This window comes from Mastomys coucha, unplaced genomic scaffold (genome assembly GCF_008632895.1).
Source record: "Mastomys coucha isolate ucsf_1 unplaced genomic scaffold, UCSF_Mcou_1 pScaffold1, whole genome shotgun sequence".
Lineage (NCBI taxonomy): Eukaryota > Metazoa > Chordata > Mammalia > Rodentia > Muridae > Mastomys > Mastomys coucha.
In genome coordinates, this window is record NW_022196891.1 from 58,060,444 (window position 1) to 58,070,152 (window position 9,709).

Consider the following 9,709-nt stretch of genomic DNA (forward strand, 5'->3'; position numbering starts at 1 on the left):
CAGAGACTGCTGGGTGTACATCACAACACTAGGATCTACTTATACAGAGACTGCTGGGTGTACATCAAAACACTAGGATCTACTTATACAGAGACTGCTGGGTGTACATCACAACACTAGGATTTACTTATACAGAGATGGCTGGGTGTACATCACAACACTAGGCAACAGAAACAGATTTGAGCATTGTTTAATATAAAATACTTATTATAATTAGACTTTATTACTCAAAGAGTTCAATAAACACTACAACTATGAAAGTAGTAGAAAACTGATTTTGTGTGTGAAATTTAAGATTTGAGCCAAATGGGGAGGATTTAAATGAAAGAGTACAAACTACAACCCACAAACCACAAGAAACTCAAGAAGAAGGAAGACCAAAGTGTGGATACTTACTTCCTTCTTAGAAGGGGGAACAAAATACCCAAGGAAGGAGTTGCAGAGACAAAGTGTGGAAGAGAGACTGAAGGAAGGACAATCCAGAGACTGCCCACCTGGAGATCCTTCCCATATACAATCACCAAACCAGACAATATTGTGGATGCCAGCAAGTGCTGGCTGACAGGAACCTGATATACTGTCTCCTGAGAGGCTTTGACAGTGCCCAACTAATATAGAAGTAGAGGCTCATAGCCATCCATTGGAGTGAACACAGGGTCCCCAGTGAAGGAGCTAGAGAAAGGACCCAAGGAGCTGAAGGGTTTGTAGCCTCTTAGTATGAACAACAATATGAACTACCTAGTACCCTCAGAGCTCCCAGGGACTAAACCACGAACCAAAGAGTACGCATGGTGGGACTAATGGCTCCAGCTGCATATGTAGCAGAGGATGGCCTAGTCGGTCATCAATGGGAGGAGAGGCCCTTGGTCCTGTGAAGTGTAGGGGAATGCCAGGGCCAGGAAACAGGAGAGTGTGGGTTATTGAGCAGGGGGAGAGGGGAGGGAACAGGGTGGTTTGTTTGTTTTTTTCCGGAGGGGGAACAGAGAAAGGAGATATCATTTGAAATGTAAATAAAGAAAATATCTAATCAAATAAAAATAAAAATAAAAATAAAATAAATAAATGAGGGGGTGAAGGTTAATAATACAGAGAGAGAAGAAAGAAGGAAGAATAAACAACAGTAAGGAGATTTGAAAAGGCCACAGAGAAACATACTACCTTATGTTCATTTAAATATATATAATGCATATATAATTTGAATGAAGTTCCACCATTTAGGGTAATAATGCTCCCAACAAGAGCTACAGACAATCCAACAGAAACACTAATACCAAGCAAGGGACAATCCCTTCAAGCTGCGAGTAGAAGTAGAGAGACCCCCAAAATAATATATGCTATTGCTGCTGTCCTTGGTTGCTTCCCAGAACTTGAAGGTGAAAACCTAATACTGAATATGTCATACATTTCAGCCACAGGACTAGGGAGTAACTGAGCTGGAACTAACAAGAAAGTCTCCTCCCTGAGAAGAGGCTGTCATGGAGATGCTATGCACCCTGCCAAGGTAGAAAGGTGACCAACAGTCCTGCTCAGCTCTAAAGCTTATGAACCACAGCAGTGACCAGCATAGCAAGATAACCACGAGGGTACAATAGTTACATATCTTTAGAGTAACTCACTACTGTCTACTTGAACTTAAGGTGACCTCAATAGGAAGTAACTTATGTCCGTTATCATAAATCTAGCTAGCTACCCATTCCTGCTAAGATCACAGACCCTAGAGGACAATTTACTATTGTCACTTACCTAACCCAATATAATTCCTAACTGCATTCTAAATACTTATCCTTATACCCACATTGAGAGTAGTTCTTACCTCTCCCTGAGGAAACTTCTTGTAGCCAACAGAAACATTACAGAAAACAAATGACAATGAGGTATCCAACCCCAAATGATGTATCTACAACACAGCACGATGCCTAAGGCTCGGTGAACATCATGTAAGAGGGGGCAGGAAAACTGGAATTGCCAGAGGCCTATGGCATCCACGGGTAGTTTGCTATACATGCCAGGGAAACTGCACCCATGAAATCGCAACAATAGAGCTACCTAAACAAGACCTTCAGAATGATAATAGCTGGCCAGTGTGGATGAGGAAAATCCCACAAGCACCTACCTCTACATGAAGAGGTAGACAATTACTAGTTTCTCGGAAAGGTAGAGTCAATTTTCTATGGGGATAAGCCCTAACCCTTGACTTTTATGTGATTCCCAAGTGGTCACCCCTAAACAAATACATATATGAACAACACTAAACAGACTCAGCAAATGGTATTTATGCAGTGTGTGTGTGTATTACAATAATTTAAGAAGAGTTCATAAATTTGAAAGTATAAGAGGAACATGGAGGAAGGTACAGGGGGAAGAGTGAGATTGGAAATGATACAAATAGAATACCCAGGTATGAAAGTCAAAAATATAAGAAAGGAAGAGAAAAGATAAGGTACCCAGATTTGGGCTGAAAAAAAAAGTGAATCAGAAATAGAAAGACTTGAGGAAAAAGTACCATTTTAGTGGATCAGCTAAGTATTCTCAAAATCACATAAAACAATAATTAGTTCACTGTGTAATGGTCTGCAAATCTGCCTGCATTCCTCTGCAGACAAGGTCCCTATCTAAGGAACTGTCTTCCATCCTCATGGAATTCTTCACTCCGTGAAAATATCTGGCAACTGGTAAGCACTGAATAATCTCTGATGAGTAAAATAAAAAGATCAACATTTTTAGCTATAACAATTTATATCAACCGTCTTCTTGATATTTCCCTTTGGAAACTCCTAATTTAAAAACAAAACTCTGAATTTTCTTCTCATACTAATTTTTTCCCAATTTCCTTCCATTTTCATAAGTTATATATCACATTCCTAACTCAGTTAAATTATCCTCCAAACCTACATTTAGAGTGGTACTTAAAACCACAAATCTAATCTGTGCTTTCCCTAGCTTAAAATTCTTTCAGAGTTTGGAAATACAAGTGAAGTGAAAACAAAAGCATTCCTCCTTGCTGTGGCTTACAGAATGTCCCACCCGATGTCGGTGAACACCATTCACTCCCTAGGCTGCCCCTACTCTTAAGTCACCTGTCTTTCTCTATCATCTTCAAACACATCATGCAGTTTTTTCTTTGAGCCCCTGCACTGTTCTCTCCTGAAATGTTCTCTCACCCTCTTATGCATGACTTCCTCCTGTCACTCAGATCTCAATTTAAAAGCCACCTCCTCTGAGAAACTTTTTGATGAACACCCAGGCTAAAATAGATACTGAGACACACTACCAATGAACTGATTTTAATTGTCTGAATGGAACATTAGTTCTTGATATTTCTCATCATACCATTATACTCCCACTGATAAAGCAGAATTATTTGTGTCAAGAGATTCAAGTTCATTCCCAGAGTTCAGAGTTGCAAAGTCCTTTCTGCAAGGACTCACAGGATTCTGAACAGTCTACCACACAGCTAAGATTTACTACATTGAAAGGATACAAAGCAAAACCACCACAGGACTTGGTATAAGAAGTGAAGTTATGGGGGGAAAAGAAAAAAAGAAAGCTTACATGTGCATCCAAAAGTCCACTCCCAACACAGACACACAGAACATAATTATACAACAATTGTCTACTAGTAAAGTTCATGATAAATCCAGATCTACAGAATTTTTAAGATTGGTCTTAGTACTTATTTTTTGCATTTGTATGTGTTTTTATCTGCTCACATATGAGTGTGTTTAAAGAAATCAGGAGAGAAGTCAGATCCCCTGGGGATGGAGGTGGTTCTGAGATTCCTGGTGTGAGTACTGAGAAGAGAACTTTAGAAGTTCTGTTCCAAGAGCAGCATTTTTAATTAAAAAATTCATACAATATGATACTTTCTCATACCCAACTGCTCTTAGATTCTTTCTACCTCCCTATCCACTGAATTTTATGTTTTCTCTCACACACACTTTTCAAAACAAAACAAAAAAATGAGAAACAAAAACAAAAAAGATGCAAAAAACACAAAATGAAAATCAAAACAAGCAAGCAAAAGACAAAAATAAAACAACATGACCACATAAAGCAAAATGAAATGATAAGCTCACAAAAATACCATTGAGTTCATCATTTTGTGCTGAGCAAGCTACTCCTGGGCATGAGGCGTGCCCTGGAGTGTGGTTGGTCTTATGCAGAGACCTTCCATTGGAGAAAACTGACTTTTCCCTTTGCAACAAGGTTATCCAGTGCAGATAGGACTGTCCACTACCCCTCTCAGTTCTCACAGCCAAGAGCAAAAGAAGAACAGCAAGCCTCTTAACTGATGAGCCATCTCTCCAGCCCTAGTGTCTACAGTTTCTACTGGGGTTGGTCAAAGAATGTCTCTGCCCAACACCTTCCACAGTCAGGGGAAGAAAGGTGTTTGGTATAAACCATACTGTTAGCTCAAACATTTCAAGTTCAGAGAACTACCCTTAGCACTTACAAAATAATGAAAATCCTCTCAAAATCTAGATTCTCTGAAACAAGTCAAAGGACACTTTCACAAGCAGGCAGTTCCAAAACACACTCTGAAAGCTGCTATTTACTCCTTTATAAACACTAATTCCTTACTGCAGTCTGAAAGCTATTTACTCCTTTATAAACACTAATTCCTTACTGCAGTCTGAAAGCTGCTATGTTAACTCCTTTATAAACACTAATTCCTTACTGCAGCACCTATACTGTTAGCAGACCGACAAAGCCAAAAAGATGTGTTGTTTCCTAAATCTAACTTCCAAAAATATTTGTATTCATTAGGCAAACATTTACTTAACACTTACCACGACTCAGCAATGGGAACTCAAAAAGGAATAAAATACCATCTGCCCCTTAGGAACTCATATTCTAGAGTGAGAGAGATGAATAAACAAAGGCCATATTTATAACACATTATTTTAAAAATCATTACCCTGGTTTTATAAAAATGATTAAAGCAAGATGGTGGGAGGCTAACCCTATCTCCATGTGTAAGGGAAGACTGCTTAGAAAAATAGAGGATGAGGAGCTCACTTTAACTAGCAGTCTCTGAGGAAGTATCACCAGGACCTTATGCTAAGAGAGAAATTCAGAACCCTGTAGCTCAGGTGCCTTAACCTTCCAGCCGAGTGCCACTGACAAAGCAATTCTAGGAAAAGCTCAGAGTCCATAGGATACAACAGGCACAATGTGACTTCATTACAATCCCTCAATCTGGCTCCAGCTGGCTCCAGTTAACTCTTCACAGGTCATCATTATAAAGTAGTCATGGTCTTGACACCATCACTTAATCTCAGGGTCTCAGTCTCCAGAAAAATAAATGAAATGGTTGGATATAACTAAATTCAAGCATTATATATTGATTGAATATAAATAATATCTAAGTTGTTACCAGTCTTCTAGTTATAAATATTGAATGGTTTCAGCTTACTAGCATTGTCCTGAATGTGACAGACAGTATATATAAAGAGAACCTGCTCTCCTCAATATTTTCATTTGACACTTACTCTCCAACCCTGCAGACAGACATATACTTGAGACTCACAGTTGCTAACAGCAATTTCTGCCTCCAACTCAAACATCAGGATGAGGTTGATAATGGATAAAAATTTTGCCTTATCCAGCTTCCACAAAAATGAGGCAAGTATATGAGAAAGAAAAATTAAGCAAGACCTAAGAAAAGGTTTTATCAAGAAAAATGTTACAATATGTGAATAAGCTTCAATCTACTTTCTTGGGGAAAAAGAGGTAAAATGCTACCTCATGATGCTGTGAGAAGCAAATTAATAATTCAAAAAATAAGTATTTCATACATATTTGTCATTATTATTAATAACTAGAAAGTAGAATTAAGTGCTTTGTGAATCAGTTAATCAGTTTCCACAGTGGCAAGATGACCCATAGGATATTAAAAGGAATCTACTTTGAGAGAAGGCAATCAGTAGATGGTCAAGGTCATTATCACCACATCTTACTCTGAATCCTAATCACTAGACTGGCAACAAGAGAAGGTAAGGTGACATGCAAGCACTCCTAGACACAAGATTGCTGAAGAACGTGGCTCTGCAGGACTGTAGATTTACTGCTGCTTATAGAGAGCTCACTTCACAAGATGAGCTTCAGACAGAAACTAATCCTAAGCATGAAAAGGTGCTCAATGATATTGCTGTTGTTAGCATCAAAGAAAGCAGGATGCAGGGACCACAAAAGTGCACCAGATATGTCACCATATGCACCAGATAGCAATGCTGACAAACTACACGATCATTTTACAGAACAGTTGCAGCTGAAGTATGATTAGAGTCTCCCTATTAGGTTATATTGTGAATATATATGTATGTGTATGTATAGGCATATACACATATGAATGTAATAACTACTAGTGAAAAATGAGGCCAGGGATTTGAAGGAGATTGGTGAGAGGTTTGGAGGGAAGAAAATAATGGGAGAAATGTTGTAATTAAATTATAATCTCAAAAAATAAATAGCTACAAGATCTGTCTGTCAAGCATAAATACATTTTAACTTACTATACCACATGAAGTAAGGCTGGTGCTGACAGAGCATGAAGCAGGCCTATGTGAGCAATGGTCACAGAGCCAGCAAGACAAGTACTCACACACCTGGCAGAAGGAAAGGCTTTCTAAGGGAAAACAATAGTCCCTTCCCTCTGAAAGGATGGATGGATTATCTCTGGGCTTCCCAGGAGTTTTAATTTATCCACACTGAGAGAGAAACCAATACAGTGTGCTTATCAGAGAAACAAACATGAAGTGTGTGTAAGAGGGGACAGAACTGGTTTCTCACTACTCCCCTTTTCTGGCTTCCTTTTAAAGTAGCCTGAATGTAGATCTATAAAACAAACCATGTTTAACTCAACTGTAGATGCAGTCCAATACTACATTTCTGACAGATCAGATCTTAAGAGACTTAACACTTACAAAGAATACCTATAAAATTAACTTAGTAGCTCAAAAGAATCTATCAACCTCACTAGCAGTAAGGGAAGTATAAATGAATGAGATGCTGGAGAGATGTGTCAGAGCACTGAGTCCTCTTCCACAGAACTTGGGTTCAATTCCCAGCAGCCAGATGGGCAGCCAGATACAGCTCACAACTGTCTGCAACTAAACATACATGCAAACAAAAAAACCAATGTGCATCAAATAAATATTATTTACAAAAAGATATTCTATATACTATAGGCCAATACACTAACGGTGGAAAGGACTGATAGAATCTACTATTAAGGTAAAACAGAAAAGGTGCTTATATACATTACTTACTGGGAGAGGCGTACGTTTGCAGTCTTTTAGGAGATAAATTTGGTATTGCCTATCAAAAGCCAAGTAGGCCCCTGGATATTGTACATAAACAAGGCTATTTTTGAAAAATATTTATACTTTTGTAATAGCAAGGAAGAAAAGAATGTACATTGTTTATAGAACCCTGAAAAGATAACTGAAGAAATAATGTATGCTATATGCATATCACAGGATACTATATAATTAAAGGATATGATAATTACCTATATGAGACTATCTCAAATAAATAAATAAATAAATAGGAAACAAATGGAATTTACTATGAACTTAAAACTTTAACAATACATTACAAATATCCTAGAAAGGCCATTTTATTTAACAAATGTTTCGTTTCATTTCAAAATTCAAGGATTTCTTTCTTTTTCTTAATAAATGGTAATTTTTATTTCTTTCATCATGATAACTCTTTTGATGTTTTTAATTTAAATAGAATTATATAACTTTCTCCTTCCTCCTGAAGCCCCTACTAATAAGTATCCCTTGACCTCCTCTGCTCCCTCTCAAAGAAATAATGACTTGGCACTTGACTGGGTCAAATACAATACAAACTAACATATTGCAAAGTATTCATGAACTTCTGCCATGATTTAAAATGCTTATTCCTACTAAAATATAAACAATAATTTTTTCTTACAGAAACTTAGAATCAAAATATAGTAAATATATAAATGTTTAAAACTTAATGAAATTAATTAATACATAAATCTGCCCTTCGGAGGTTAGTTGAGCCTTTGAATATGGCTAGCAGATACAAGTACGACTCCAGCATCTTCTCTTGTCAATTAATGCTCTAAACTTAGTCTTTGTTTATTTCCAAGCTAGTATTACTATTTTAGACTTTTATCAACTCAAATTAGATTTATATATCACAAGCTCTTCAATTAAGTGCACTTTATATATCTTGCTTCCAGCTGGATCACTCTAATTCAAACTAGTCTTTGCTGATGGCAGGACCTCACTCAAAGCCTCAAAGGCTCTGACAGGAGCCCGAACAGTCCATGGTTTTTCCAGGCTCTCCACCAACTGTGGCCAACTTGCCTCTCCAATCTCACTCTGCCTCAAAGATGTATTTCAGATTCTGCTGGCATGAAAATCAGATTTCAATCTAGCAAATTCAAAAATGTTGTCACTTAAACAAAACACTAAGTTCTAAAGAATTTTCTACTCATTTTAAATGCTCCATCCATAAAACAATACAACCATATCTACTCTATCTTATGTGATTGAAATAAGGACTAACTAAATGAGCCAACAATGTAAAAAATGAGGCATCATTTAAAAAAACAAAAACCTTCCAGCAAAGGGTACACACAGTCTATACTCCGCAAAACAGCTTCTTAGACTCTGGCTACACAGCTAAGTAGTGGACAGCTGTCACTTTTATAAACAGCTCTCTTTTTTCATGTTTTCTATATGTTCTCGATTTGAATACAAAGAATTTTGGTTTTGAAGCTCAAGAATAGTTGTATTAAAGTTTAAGAGACAGGAAAAACAAGAAGGAAAAAACAGAGTGGGCAAGCTGTAACTTGGAGATGGAGAAAAGACAGAAAGCCATGCCTTTGAAGTCACAGTCCCACATGTTCAGAAGCAGCCACATAGCAGACAAGCTGCCACATGGCAGACAAGCTGCCACATGGCAGAAGGGGTGGAGGGGTACTTCAGAGAAAAGAAAGTGAGAAAGCCCACAGTGTCAGGGGGAAGCATGCCCAGGTCCTAGAAACAGAAACAGAAAAAACTATACTTTTCTGAGTAACAAAGAGCAGGGTGACTTAACAGCTGTGTGGCTGGGGCTCCCTAAGTGGCTGCCACACAGAAACAACTTTGGTTCCTGAAATGTCCTCTATGGTAACTGCTGTTGGTTGACTCCCTTCTGTCTAATGAGATTAAGAATTAAGAGGCTACAAGAAAATAAACATCAGTGTTTGAGACTATTTTGCTCTCTGGTTATGAGTCAATAATAGATTGATCAGGTAATAGTCTTTAAAGTCAGGGGAAATTTATTTTTAATTTTCACTAGCATATATCCATTGAACAAAATACTAGACTCCATTATGACACCATCATATGAAATGGAAATTTGAGGGTTCTTTGGGAAGCTGATTGGATGGTGTTTTGCTGGGACAAATACGTAAAGGAACTGAAGGGGGCACAGGTGAAAGGCTAAGGCAGACTCATGAAGGAATGTTTCACTCTGAAGCAGGCATAGGCCAGAGGATATTCTGCTAAAGCAAGTATGTGAAAGGACATGTGATGGAGGATTCTTCTCTAATCACATGCATATATTGGTCTGCCTTACATTGCGTAGTTGAGCTCCATTTGTTGGGACTCCATAGAGAGAAACACACCAAAAAAAGAAGAAGAAGAAGCAGGAGGAGGAGGAGGAGGAGGAGGAGGAGGAG

At 38.0% G+C, this 9,709-nt stretch overlaps 1 protein-coding gene across 7 annotated transcripts in view; it reads right to left on the reverse strand.

The window, feature by feature from the left end:
- Rabgap1l (RAB GTPase activating protein 1 like) overlaps positions 1-9,709 on the reverse strand; it is a 723,114-nt gene that overhangs the window by 558,920 nt on the left and 154,485 nt on the right. The window lies entirely within an intron of this gene.